We start from the raw sequence: 14,990 nt of genomic DNA, 5'->3' as shown, positions 1-14,990 counted from the left end.
CACAATAGACCATGATATATTACTTCACCGTCTCCAGCATGTATTTGGCACTTATGATACAGCCTTACTGTGGTTCAAGTCCTACTTGGTCAACAGGACACAAATTGTGTCTGCAAATGGAATACACTCCAGCCCAGTTGATCTATGTTGTGGTGTTCCACAGCGCTCTGTTCTTGGACCTGTTCTCTTCATTCTATACAATCAGCCGCTCTCAAGTGTCATAGATCATCATAAAGTGTTTCACCAATTGTACGCTGGTGACACCCAAATATACAAATCTAGCCACCCAACTGAAACTGATGCTACCATCCAAGGTGTAGAGAGGTGCATTTCTGATGTGAAATCATGGATGACATGTAACAAGTTGCAGATGAATGATGATAAACTGAGGCCATTCTGATTACAGCATAAAGACTTTCTCATTCACATCCTTTACCTCAAACAATAAATATCAGCAACACCAACATTAAATTCGCACAATCAGTACGAAACCTAGGTGTTACTCTCGACAGTACTCTCACATTGCACCAACATGTCATGAACATATACAAGGCTGCATATCTTGAGCTTAGACGCATCAGCTCCATTCGCAAATATCTTTCAGTTGATGCCACTAAAACACTTGTGTGTTCATTAGTGCTTTCAAGACTCTACTATTGTAACTCAGTTATGTCTGGTTCATCTCAATATCTACTCCAAAAGCTTCAAAAAGTTTAAAACACAGCTGCTCGGATCATACTTAAAGTACCACAATCAGAGTACACCTTCCCGCTGCTCTGTACCCTACACTGGCTATCCATTCGATCCAGAATCAACCACAAAATTTGTTCTCTGTGCCACGTTTCACTGACGGACTCTAGTCCAATATACCTATCCGATTTCACCCATGTGTACACACGAGCAAGATACTTACGTTCCTCCTCTGACAATCGTATACTCATTATTCCCACTATGAAAACAAGGTCATATGGACAGCGTTCTTTTGCATACCAGGGCCCAGCAACCTGGGATGAATTGCCCACTGAACTTAGACACAAAGACACAGTGATCACATTCAAGAGTGCTCTCAAAACTCACTTATTTCGACTGTAAGAACAAACTTAAAGACCTAATAATGTTTCCTACCCTAAATATTCTCAGCGTGTTTTTTTTTTCTATGTTTCTAATTTCATAGTGTTTGTGTTTGTAATCATATCATTATATGTTTTATATCTTGTAGATGTTGTCCAATGTTGTAAAGCGCTTAGAGCTTCTAAAGATTAGGCACTATACAAAGTCCTCATTATTATTATTATTATTATTATACACTGACCAACACCAATACCTAATGACGGACACCCACTACTACTGACCAGTACACATTCTTACTGGCCATACTGACCTTGATATACTTCTAGCACGCACATGTACTGACAAATACCCACACCTACTGATCAGCGTCCACGCCTACTTACTTGTATGAAAGATGATTTAAGTAGTATGATGTAGAGTAAGGAGGAGTAACACACATAACAGAAAAATACAATAACAACAAAAAGCACACAGACGTGTAAAAGGAATAAGGGTATAAATGCTTATACATTCACGCAAACATGCATTCGCACTAAAGGAAAGAAGAATATAGTGAACTTACGGTATTTCATTGTATATGAAAGATAAAACAATACACGAATAATATTTGTTTCTGTAGTTTTTGGACGGCGATGAATATGTCATTTGATGGTGGGGGTAACAAAAGAGTGCAAACACTGGTAACACTTCAGTGTTATTCGTCGTAAGCTTATCCGTACTGCAGTTCCATACACTAACACTCGCTTCAAACACAATTGCTTTCCACGTAGACTCTTCATTACCAAAGGGCAGTGTATACATGCATTTTTAAATAGAATCTGTGGTACACTCATCAAATGCAGAAAATAAAAGACGTTCTATGCTCTCGTTATAAGTTAAAATTCTACCTTGATTCATTCGTAGAGGTCTCACGTTTATCATGAGCAATGCCATTTCGTCGCCATTTTCAGTATCAACTGTGTTTCTCTGACAGATTAGAATAGTGACAAATGTAATGAGTTCAGCAATGAAGAGCAAGATAGTTAGGGGTGGGGGTGGGGTGGAGATGTGGATGTTCAGCATTTAAGCCATGTGTTTTGTGATATAATAAATAATTCATAACCTATATGGGGACTAACATTTAATGCCCCACCTGTGAACGAACATTCACGAATCTAGCATCTTACGACCAATATCATGTATCATGTAAAACAATTCGAAAAACAGAAGTACTTATGATATACTGGAAGTGTGTCCAACAGAACATTTGACCAGATTCAAAGATTCACACGTTTAGACAAGAAACAAACGATGTTCTCTTTGTCATTTAGTCTTATAGTTCGATCATCAGTGTTATATTCAGAGATCTGACAACAAACCAGACAAATTATTGGTTCACCAGAACACGGAAATGACATTGTCACTTATTTTTATCTGTTCTCTAGACAGTATCATTCACATTCAAATATTTGTGTTGCTCACCGTTCTTCCTACTAATGTTTTTAAGAACCTTTATTTGATCACTGTCGGAACTGTAGAGTGACAAAAGGTGGGCCTGAAAAGATATTTTGTAGCTCCCATGCTTTTTTGTTTTCTTGTTTTCCCTCAGTCGTTTTTGGATCCGACTGCTTACGACTGGGATGGAAGTAAGGTCAGTCGTTACATGTGATCATCTTCACATGTGATTTTTGCATGCATATATTCACAATCAAACTCTAATTATCAAAATCTCGTTTCACATTATTATTTGTCATTGTCTCTTTTAAAAACAGAATATCATGATTTGGCAAAAAAACTTTTAAAAGTCCAACTCATAAAGTTATCTCTTTAGTCCAACACATATTCCATGATAACATAGATATTGGTCCTCTTCACGCCCTTTAGCAGGTGGAATTATAAAGATTTCATTTCATCTATGTATGTCTCTCGCTAACTTTTTACATTGTGTCCTATCCTGGGTTCTTATGTTATTATGCCAAACTGTTTTGCCCTTTTTAATGACTTCAGTTAGATAGTATTCACGTGCGCCAAGCATTTACTCATTCGGCCATTCTATGTTGTACCACACGTCATTCAAAACCTTCCGAATTTCTATCCGCGTTACAATGGAATTTTACGACGATATGGCGAAGTTTCTTTCGTCTGGCGCCACTCTCACATTGTCGACATCACCGTCACCGGCGTCAACTTTTGTACCAGTAACGGATCGGGAAACCTCTATCTTCTCAGGCTGATCGAACGGTCCAGGTTGGTGCCTCTGCCTTCGTGATGTGTGGATTTTTTCAACCAATCTAAAAGCCCAATTAATCTGTATGGCCTTCACATCGTCAGCAAAACTCCTTCGCCAGTGTTGAGCATCTTGTTCAGTTTTCTCCCTTCGGCTGAATTATCCCCAGAAATAACAAATGTTATCCCACTGACCTGGATCAGTTTATTTTGCCCTAATTATCATCGTTTCCCTTGTCAGTTTTAGCCTCATCAACGCAAGTAGAGGATACTCTTTTACAATGAGTTTTTCTGCGTGGGTTCGAGTCTCAGGCTCGGCTAACGTAGGTATGTGATAAAGCCTGCCAGTAGCTTTTCGTGGGTCGGCGGTTCTTCCCGGGGTTTTCTAGGGTTCTTCCTCCACCAGTTATACTGGCCGCCATGTATGGCCTGTATTGTACTGAAAAATGGCGTTAAACCCTACAACAGCAACAATGAGTTTTTCTTGCTCCTTTCTCGTCCTCTTTTTTCAATGAAAGTTCTGATTTGTGGTCTTCATACCTATCGGTCACAAACAAGAACTAACTTTGATTCTCTCCTCAACGGAAATATTACTATAGTTACCGTTCCGGTCGCCTAAATGGTTAGAGCGTCCGCCTCCGATGCGGAACCCCGGCCGAGTCAAACCAAAGACTTTTTAAAAAATGGTATTTGCAGCTGCCAAACTTGGCGCTCGGCATTAAGAGGTTAGTGTCAGGATTGGTCGGCCTTGTGTCAGGATAATGTGACTGGGTGGGACATGATGCCACATGTCTGCGGTATGATGCCCCATTGCTAGACATCAATATAAACTGCCACACTGCAGACATCGTAGCGGGATGACTCAGATTGTTAAAGCTACGTAAAACACACACACACACACGCACACACACACACAAACAAGCAGACAACTGCACACACACGCAAATGTTCTGTTAACTGATGAAAAACCAAACAAAAGCAAAACTAAAATGTATCAGTAGGGGACGGAATTTTTCTTTTCAACTTGGGAACAGCGTTTTTTACGTTAAAATATCATCGAATAAATTGATAAAGAACATGAAACACTTGTTTTATTTATGCGCTATCTGTGCAAAAATCTAGATAGGAATTGTCGTGCCTTTTTTTCTTTATTTGAAGCATTAAATCCACGGCCTAAATTGTTATTGTACAAGAAAACAGATCACTTTGATCAGATACGCGAAATAAGTTGATTCAGCTACGCTATGAATAATAATGCATATAATCTATGAAGAAGAAAAATGTACGCACTGAATTTATAGCTCACACGAGTGGGTGCTGAAACCCATCACTTCCTTCGGACGTACTAGGTTTGCAAATGAGGCAAACAAATTCCCATCACCACCTATTTTTTTCTTTTCTTTTATGAAGCTGTAACCTTTGTTTTTAGTATAATCATTTGCCTGGGAATTGTTATTCAATACGAATTTATTTACATACTTATGCACATACACAGAGATAGAAATACACTTGACTACAAATATGACAGCATCAGAATTAAAGAATTTACATGCAATTAACGAGTTAGGTTTTCGTGAAACTGATTACGCCTAAAAATGATTACACCTAAAACTGACAGCACCTAAAACTGACTAGACTACACCTAAAACTGATTACACCTAAAACTGACTACACCTAAAACTGACTCCTAAAACTGACTACACTTAAAACTGACTACACCTAAAACTGATTACACCTAAAACTGACTACACCTACACCTAAAACTGACTACACCTACACCTAAAACTGACTACACCTAAAACTGATTACACCTAAAACTGACTACACCTAAACACTGGATTAACTGATAATGTTTTATCATGGTACGCAATTTCCACAAAATATTTCTCAATATAATTTCATCTACTGCATTCTGTTCTCATGCATCATTAACAAATCGTATGCCAGTAAAGATAGGTTTGTTATTTTGATTTGTTGTTGGTTTTGTTTCAACATTATAGTGTGACCCATTGTAAGTCAATTAAACATCAACGTGAAATAATAGTAATACTAATAAAATATCCGTGAGAAAAACATCGATTCAACTTTTTCGTTAAATGGTCATAGTCTGTGAAGAATGAACTAAGAATTATGGTGCGATGATTCCAAAGAATCGAACCCAGTCGTATAGCATTTTGAGACTCTTAAATGGCAAATTTGCAGGACAAAGTACAATGCAAATGCATTTAAGTTTTGTTTTTTAATCTGTGGTTTCTTGAGGAGGAGGATTGTTGTTTTTGCTTTGAATTTCATGCAGACTTTCAGCTATGCCTGGTGGCCAGTACAGCTTGTGGAGGAAAACCCCATTAAGAGCATCAACCAATGGAAAAGGCCAGTTTTATTTACATACCCACATTAACCGAGCCCGAGACTTGGACCCACACGGACAGAAGTTATTGGTAAAGGCAAGCGCTTTAGACCACTCGGCCACCCGGGGCTTCGTTGAGTGGGAGGATTGATGGGGATTAATAAAACAGTCTACAACGAGTACACATGTGAAACAACCTTTCAAGACGTGTAGTTTGACTAAAGTTTTCGGGAGGTTTGGTGAATATTTAGAGAAGGCCCTGGATTGAGACCCCTCCCCAGCATAAACATGCTTCATTGCAAACGTTAACTCCAGAGTTTGCTCTTTCCTGTGTCTAATCAGCTTGAATTGTTCTTCGCTTGTGTTGGAAACCAGTGTTATCACGCAAAGAAATTGACTCTTGTTTTAGCAACCATATGAACCAAGACCATCCAAAATTATGATCAAAGATTAATGCCGAACTATAATTCTTCTAGCAGGCGCCATAAACAATGACATCGTACCAAAAAATGGGGCTACCATGAGAAGCGTTTTCATCGTGTTTCCCCAAAGACTTGATTCGCCTTTTATAACGTATATTCTTCATTTGAGATGATTCTACAATGAGAAATGTGCAAACCTAAAAGAGATCCAGATCTTTAATACATCACATTATATACAAAACTTTTTGCATTTCATATCTTGTTAATTTTTTGTTTGTTTTCTACTTTGGATACCGATTAGATCCCTTCAGAGACCTCGAAAAAGAGATTAAATCACTACTAAATTAAAGTCGTTGCTTCCAATAGCTTCTTGCCAGTCTCTAAAACGGAAACGTTTGAGGAAAGCGCTGGTGTTAGAAAACTTAATTGACACCATGTTTTATATGAAATGAAAGACATTGTATACAGCGCTGTACTCTGGTCAATCAACTCTGTAAAATGATGATAACCTCGCCTAATACCGTGTAATTATACACGCAAGCATAGGTTTATGTATGTATGTATGTATGTATGTATGTATGTATGTATGTATGTATTTATGTATGTATGTATGTATGTATGTATGTATGTATGTATGTATGTATGTATGTACGTACGTACGTACGTACGTATGTATGCATGTATGTACGTACGTACGTACATATGTATGCATGTACGTACGTACGTACATATGTATGTATGTATGTATGTACAGATGGATGGATGCATACATGCATGCATGGATAGATAGGTGTATGTATGTATGTATGGACTGATGGATGGATGGAAGTATGCACGTGCGCACGTACGCAAACGTACTCCACCTAGACTACTGTAATTAAGTCCTCTTCATCGTCAGCCTCAACGTAATGAACGTGTGCGATATTTTGTAATTAATAATAATAATAATAAACAATGTTTAACGAGAATAACACATCAGGTCATTGTTGATCAATCTGTCATATGGTGCTCAGTTTTTGTAATCAACTTTGTTAAAAACAATATATATATATATATATATATATATATATATATATATATATATATATATATATATATATATATATATATATATATATATATATATATATATATATATATATATATATATATATATATATATATATATACACAAAATAAAAATACAAGACCATGCATATGACCAGGTATCGTCGCACAATCATTCATAAATATTTAATATGAATGACTATGTGTGAACATACAAATATCAATAATATTCAATACATAGGTACATACATTTCAGCATAAGTCGTACTATATTTATATATCGAATAAGATCTGGACATATAATTTATGGATATGATGATAAAGTTTTCTATTCAGAGCTTTTAATGTCATTCCAGCTGGTCAAGTAAGAATTTATTTTATGATGTTTTAATACAAGTAAGGGAAGTTGAATTACGTATCATCATTGGTAAAGAATTCCATACAGTTGGTGCTGATACAGTAAATGAGCTTTTGTAATGATTGGTTTTCGACCACGGAATCTGGAGATCGGTATTAGTTGTCGATCGGATATTACGCACAGTATTCGATGATCTTAGTTCAATTATGTTAAAGATACGATCTGGAGAAAGACCGTTTAAAGACTTGTATGTCAAGATTCCTTAAAATAAAGAATACGTTTTTGTATAGGTAGCCATTGCAGACGTGAAAACAAAACATTCGAGGAAGTCATAACAAGAAGTTTCAGTATTATTCGGGCTGCCCTTTTCTGTAGTTTATCAAATCTGGACAGATTATAATTGGAAGTGTTTCTCCATATGGTACAGCGTTAATCTAACCAGAAAAATAAAGCTCAAGTGATTGGAGAGGTAGGAATTTCGAAAGCAACTTTAACAGTTATTCTTTTAACTACCATTGCTCATAGGTGATCGATATGTACGTTCCAGCTGAGGTGTTGATCAATGTAGATACCAAGAAACTTTTTGATTTTTGACAATAGATACGTCTAAGCCATTTTTAGTTAGAAGTAAATCCATGTTAGTAGATAGACGCTGCCTTGTTCCGATTGTCATTCATTTCGTTTTAGAGATGTGTATATGCTTTTTTATATATATTGTTGAGGTCGATTTGAAGTTGTTTTTTTTATGGAGTCTACAGATTTACCTGATAAATGCAATGTAGAATCGTCAGCGAAAAGATCTATGTTAGAGTGCGCTGGATACAAGGCTATGTCATTGATAGATGGTAGAAAAAGAAGAGGCCCTAATATAGATTCTTGAGGAACACCACTTACAATATGACTTGGTTCGGATATATATTTACCCATGCAAACAACCTGATGTCTGTTAGTGAGATACGACGCGAACCAGGCAAGTGAGTTTGGAGAAAACTTGAAAGCTGATTTTTTTTAATGAGCACCGAATGGTCAACCAAATCGAATGCTTTTTTAAAATCAGTGAAGATTGCGCCAGGAAGTTCGCCTGACACTACTGCTAATAGCCATTGGTTTATAATTTTGTCAGTGCAGTTTGACATGAATGATTCTGTCGAAAACCTGAGTGTGGTCTATGGAGGAGTTGATACTTGTCAAGATCTCTAAAAATATGCTTGATGACATGTTTTTCGATATTTTTGAAAGTACGGATAGAACAGATATGGGTCGATAGTTGGATGGGTCATTCTTTTCATTTCCCTTATAAATTGCGAATACTTTTGCTAACTTCAGTGACTCCGGGAATTTACAGGAAGTGATATAATTAAAAACAATGGTACCGGAATCGCATTCCAGGTGGGCTTTTTTACTTCAAAAGTCTCTATAATTATAAGCAAGAAGAACGAATAAAATAGAAAGGTATAAACAAGGAATGAAGTAAGAAAATAACTAGTTTGGTAAAGTTTTCAGAAGGTACATAACGCACCATTTTTATATCAAATATATTACATATATGCATATCGTCTCTGCATCGGAAAACGTAGGTATGTAAGAAAGCTTGCTTTAATCTTCCCGCGGGTCGGTGGGTGTTCTCTGGGTTTTTCCGGATTCCGGATTTTAAAAAAAAAATTATAAAGACCTCGTGTCCTACGTGCTCTTCCTGGAAAGTCTTCAGAAACACGGATGTCCACGGTTACTTACGGAATGTTATCTATTTAGTGTCAGTTCCACCTTTCTCTCTCTCTCTCTCTCTCTCTCTCTCTCTCTCTCTCTCTCTCTCTCTATTGTGTCTGGTGCCGGATTACCAAATAGGCAGAGTATGCACCGCCTAGGAGCAGCGGGGACACGGATGAAAATAATATTTATAAAACGTATTAGGAGATAATTTGCGAGAGGTGTGCCCAAGATTTCGACAGCCTAAGAACCTAAGGGCCTCCACGGGGTTTAACCCGGCACTGGGGTTATTGATTTGATCTTGAAAAAAATTACAATAAAGCCTTCTTAAATTGTTCCAAAAGATAGAATAAAAGGAATCAGAGAAACGAAAACTTTACGTTAAAAACTCCTTAGAGGAAATACTGTATTAATGTAATGTACGGGGGGGGGGGGGGGGGCAAGATTGCGACTGCCCAAGGACCTCCACAGGTTTAGGTCTCACTGGACAGCTTATCCGACAATGACCTATTTCAGAAAAATGAGAATAATTTTACACTCAAGATGCAAATAAACATAAGCTAATTATTTTTGTAGAAAGCGTGCATTTGAGATTTCGACTGCGGCAATCATGTGAATTCCTTATACAACTGGTGACTTTTATATTCAACCAACACTGCCATCAACCCCTCTTTTTTACATTCATTGTTCACAGCAATGAGCTGTTTTTAATATGTTCCTGTGATAAGGCAGCTAAAAGAATCAGTATGTGCCTTATGCATTAATAAAATTCACTAGTACTATAACAAATTAGCATACTCTTCATCACCCCTCAACTATCTTGACTTTTAGATATTTACCTCTGCAGCAGACATACATAAATACATGTGCCAAGTTGACTGTTCATTTGCAGCCCAAGTTACGCATTTGGTCTCCAATGCTAGTCTAACTGTGACAGGCAGTCACCAAACAAGCCAAACCATTTTCAAGCCTAACGTAAAGTAAATCTAAACCACGTTACATATTTAGTTTCTGTTTGAATTCATAAATGCTAGACTTATGATAATTAGGTTCATACCTTCTACCTTAAATATTAGGGAGGTGTCAAAATACAAAACTATCCAGTGGGACCTTAATCCGGCACTGCATGTGTCACTTATTTGGCTGCCTGGCCCATTTGCAGTTGAGACTTCTATTCCCTTGTCAGATTCTGTAGGATCAGCCACATTGCCTTCTAAGCTCTTATTGTGTACATCGAATTTACCATTTAATTTTCTTCTCTTCAGTTCTTCAGTAATACTTTCGAAGCGTCGATTCGATCGTCCAGAAGTCGCAATATCGGCAGGTAACGTCTCAAGCCACAGGTGATAATCTGCCACGCCTCTTATCGCCCGTAGCCGCTTGTGCGAATATTTCCTCATTTCTCATGAATAGACATAAACCTGATTTACCAGTCATTGCAGGCGCGAATAGATTTTACCCGTCATTGTAACCCAACATAACTTTTCACTCTATCTGAATGAGCCAATCAAAGTTTCTCTTCCAAGCACATCCACATATCGATCAATAAAACGGGCATTTTAATTTATGTATAGGAGACTGTTACATGGTCTTCTTGATGATGTAGTCTTGTTTATGCGTACACATAAAAAAACGAGGAAATCCTAGCACGTGCAGCTACATGTGATAAAGGAGCGTAGCGTATTATGTTCTGCGGCTTGCGACGATCATCGGCAGGCATATCACTCACGATTTCATTGAGATTGTCCATCTTTGCGGACTTACGTATCAGTTGGAGTGCAATGCACGAGCTCGTTCCTCTTGTGGCAAAAGTGACTGTGATTTAGTGATCGTGGGGATAATAATAATAATAATAATAATAATGATATAAAAATAATAATAACAACAATAATAACTATCGTAAAAATAATAATAATAATAACAAGAATAACAAAAGCAATAATAACTGTATTATTTTTTATTATTATCAACAATAATAATAATAATAATAATAATAATAATAATAATAACAGCAACAAGAGTTTTGCAGGAAGATTAAATCACTGAAAAGCTGATATCTTACATTTAGACCAAAGTATTGTTTTATTAAATGTTTGATCTTATTAATTAATTAATTAATTAATTAATTAATTAATTAATTAATTAATTAATTAAAATTTCAACATGAAGGAAATATATATCTGTGGAGTGTAATAGTAAATAACTAATCTGAAAACTTTAATTTGCATATGACTTAAAATATGTGATTGATAAATAGCTTTTTTATTTTGAAATTTTTATCTATATTAAATGGGACATTTGAACATCAAAGAAAATAATTATTGACAGTATAATGCTAACAATCAGAAAACACAGGAGTATTGTTTCTTAAAAGCATTTATCTTGTCTTAGTTTTTATACGAATTCTTTATAAATATTGGTAATTCTATTCAAATGGTGCTCATTTCAATACATTAGGCGAAACCCGGTGTCTAACCTACGCCCATTTGCTTCTTAGTGTTGTTAATATCTGACTTTTAGTAACTTTAACATATGAGATTAAATTTGTTAAACATAATTTTTAAGTAAGAGAGACAAACAAGACAAAAATTCAGAACATTTAAGATTATAAACTTTACATTCATTTTAACATTATTCTAATTTCTCAGCCAAATGGCTATGTCGAAGATCTTTGACTGTCAAACATGTTAACAAAGTCTTTAACAGGAACTTTTGGCATATAAGCATATAAACTTTAGATCTTTTCTTATATTATATACATACCTCAATTGAATGCAGATACAAATCAAATGTAGAAGATATGTGATTTTAAAAAAAAACTTGAATACAAAGTTTAAACATCGTCTACCATGATGCTTGAACAGGTGAGACAGGCAAGACAAGAACTTCAAGTATATCACAGACAGGTGGGATAGACAAGACAAGAACGTTCAGCATATCACAGACAGTTGAAACTGGCAAGACAAGAACTTCCAGCACATCACTGACAGGTGAGACAGGCAAGACAGAAACTTCGAGTATATCACCGACAGGGGAGACAGGCAAGAAGCAAGACACGAACTTCCAGCATATCATTGACAGATGTGATATGGAAGACACGAACTTCCAGCATTTCATACACAGGTGGGGCAGGCAAGGTACGAACTTCCAGCATATAATGGCATAATTTTTAGAACAATAGTAACATTACTGGTGACTTTCACTTGAATAAAATAACAAATGTACCTGATATTTTACTTTTAAAAGCTTTAATGCGAAACATTAACATTGATAAATATTGTATTTCACCATGCTTATTAAAGTGAGAACAAAAGCAAAAGAAATAAAAGTTCAAAAAAGCAAATTTTATTTATATCAACAAATATCAATAATACTCGAATACTAAAAGCATAATATCATAAATCTGATTAAAGGCAAAATTAGAACAATAACAAAAACGCTGCATTTTGTATTCTAAAATTGCATTGGAGGCAAACTAAAATGGATCAGTTTTTCCTCTGGCACAATCTAATCGAGAAATAAATAACCAATGGAGCCTACTGTCGTTTCAGCATTAAAAAAATTATATTGATATTTATTGGACTTTGTATGCGGGTTGATATTGACAGGACATTGGCTAAATTCTTTTGGCAGCATTTTACGTCATTTCGCAGAGTTGCGGGCCACGGATTGTTTGACTTTCTTCACAATGATTCCTTTATCGGACTCCGCACGAATTTAGTACGCAGCTTTATAGTAACAAGATCTCGCTGACTTTGATTGTCCGTGTTGCTAAGGCATATTTTGAACATTCAGTATACAACATTATTATCCCTTTAGCGGAGCGACGGCGCCTGATTTTCGAACTGTCTAGATTTCCTTTCTGAACAACATCTCCTTTAATTCCTTTTCGATTTCAACCAAATGTGGTGTGCAACTTTACGTGATGAAATGTTGGCATTATCTGACTTTCTTCGATTCACTGACCTATGAGCGCTGAAAACGTGAATTAAAAGAGTGAACTTGTTTGTCTGTACGGAATTGAATCCCTTCAAGGTCATAAGCAGCGAATGAATCAAATACAAACATTGTTAACCAGTATTTATAAAGTTTCAAAGATTTTTAATCTTGCAGAGGTGGAAGACCTTCTCGCATATTAAATGATGTGACAGGTATGTCATTGCATACAAATGAGGTGTTATGTCAGTGTTGTGTACAATTACAACGTAAATCTTTCATTTTGTTTCTACACAGACTTCATTTTAATTGTTAAAGGTTCGAGATCTAATCACAGGAATTGTCTTCATGATATGATTATATTACATAAAGGAATTTAACTCTTGTGTTGTGAGTAGTGTTAATAAATTACATACACACATATAATCCTTGTGTTGTGAGTAGTGTTAATAAATTACATACACACATATAACCCTTGTGTTGTGAGTAGTGTTAATAAATTACATACACACATATAACCCTTGTGTTGTGAGTAGTGTTAATAAATTACATACACACATATAACCCTTGTGTTGTGAGTAGTGTTAATAAATTACATACACACATATAACCCTTGTGTTGTGAGTAGTGTTAATAAATTACATACACACATATAATCCTTGTGTTGTGAGTAGTGTTATTATAACACCAACACCCATTTAACCCTTGCGTTGTGAGTAGTATTTATAATTATATTATATATACCCCTTAACCTTTGTGCTGTGAGTAGTGTTAATAGATTACTATACCCCTATAATCTTTGTGTTGTGAGCAGTATTATTATATTACATATACCCATTTAACCCTTAAGATGTGAGTAGTGTTATTACACTACCTAAACTCGTTTAACCCTTGTGTTGTGAACAGTATTTATAATTATATTATATATATCCCTTAACCTTTGTGCTGTGAGTAGTGTTAATAGATTACATCTACCCATGAAAGCCGTTTGTTACGAGCAGTGTTATTATATTGCCCATACCCATTTGACCCTTGTGATGTGAGTAGTGATATATTACATACACCCATTAAAGCCTTTTTTTACGAGCAGTGTTATTGTAGTACTCATATCCATTTGACCCTTGTGGTGTGAGTAGTGATATATTACATACACCCATTAAAGCCTTTTCTTACGAGCAGTGTTATTGTAGTACTCATATCCATTTGACCCTTGTGATGTGAGTAATGATATATTACATACACCCATTAAAGTCTTTTCTTACGAGCAGTGTTATTGTAGTACTCATATCCATTTGACCCTTGTGATGTGAGTAGTGATATATTACATACACCCATTAAAGCCTTTTCTTACGAGCAGTGTTATTGTAGTACTCATATCCATTTGACCCTTGTGATGTGAGTAGTGATATATTACATACACCCATTAAAGTCTTTTCTTACGAGCAGTGTTATTGTAGTACTCATATCCATTTGACCCTTGTGATGTGAGTAGTGATATATTACATACACACATTAAAGCCTTTTCTTACGAGCAGTGTTATTGTAGTACTCATATCCATTTGACCCTTGTGATGTGAATAGTGATATATTACATACACCCATTAAAGCCTTTTCTTACGAGCAGTGTTATTGTAGTACTCATATCCATTTGACCCTTGTGGTGTGAGTAGTGATATATTACATACACCCATTAAAGCCTTTTCTTACGAGCAGTGTTATTGTAGTACTCATATCCATTTGACCCTTGTGATGTGAGTAGTGATATATTACATACACCCATTAAAGTCTTTTCTTACGAGCAGTGTTATTGTAGTACTCATATCCATTTGACCCTTGTGATGTGAGTAGTGATATATTACATACACCCATTAAAGCCTTTTCTTACGAGCAGTGTTAT

Source organism: Sinohyriopsis cumingii, chromosome 17 (genome assembly GCF_028554795.1).
Source record: "Sinohyriopsis cumingii isolate HCF-2022 chromosome 17, ASM2855479v2, whole genome shotgun sequence".
Taxonomy (NCBI): Eukaryota; Metazoa; Mollusca; class Bivalvia; order Unionida; family Unionidae; genus Sinohyriopsis; species Sinohyriopsis cumingii.
Note: the sequence above shows the minus strand (reverse complement) of the source record.